Source organism: Arachis duranensis, chromosome 2 (genome assembly GCF_000817695.3).
Source record: "Arachis duranensis cultivar V14167 chromosome 2, aradu.V14167.gnm2.J7QH, whole genome shotgun sequence".
Lineage (NCBI taxonomy): Eukaryota > Viridiplantae > Streptophyta > Magnoliopsida > Fabales > Fabaceae > Arachis > Arachis duranensis.
Genome location: NC_029773.3, coordinates 62012059 through 62012312, shown reverse-complemented (window position 1 = coordinate 62012312; position 254 = coordinate 62012059).

Here is a 254-nt window from a genome sequence, read left to right as displayed (position 1 = left end):
GAATGAATGCTTGAACAGTGCATATGTCTTTTGAATTTGTTGTTTTAAGAATGTTAAAATTGTTGGCTCTTGAAAGAATGATGGAACAGGGGAACTGTTATTGAGGATCTGAAAAATCATCAAATTGATTCTTGAAGCAAGAAAAAGCAGTGAATCAAAAAAATGAAAAAAAAAGAAGAAAGAAAAGAAAGAGAAAAAGAAAAAGAAAGAAATAAAGTTGTGATCCAAGGCAAAAAGAGTGTGCTTAAGAACCC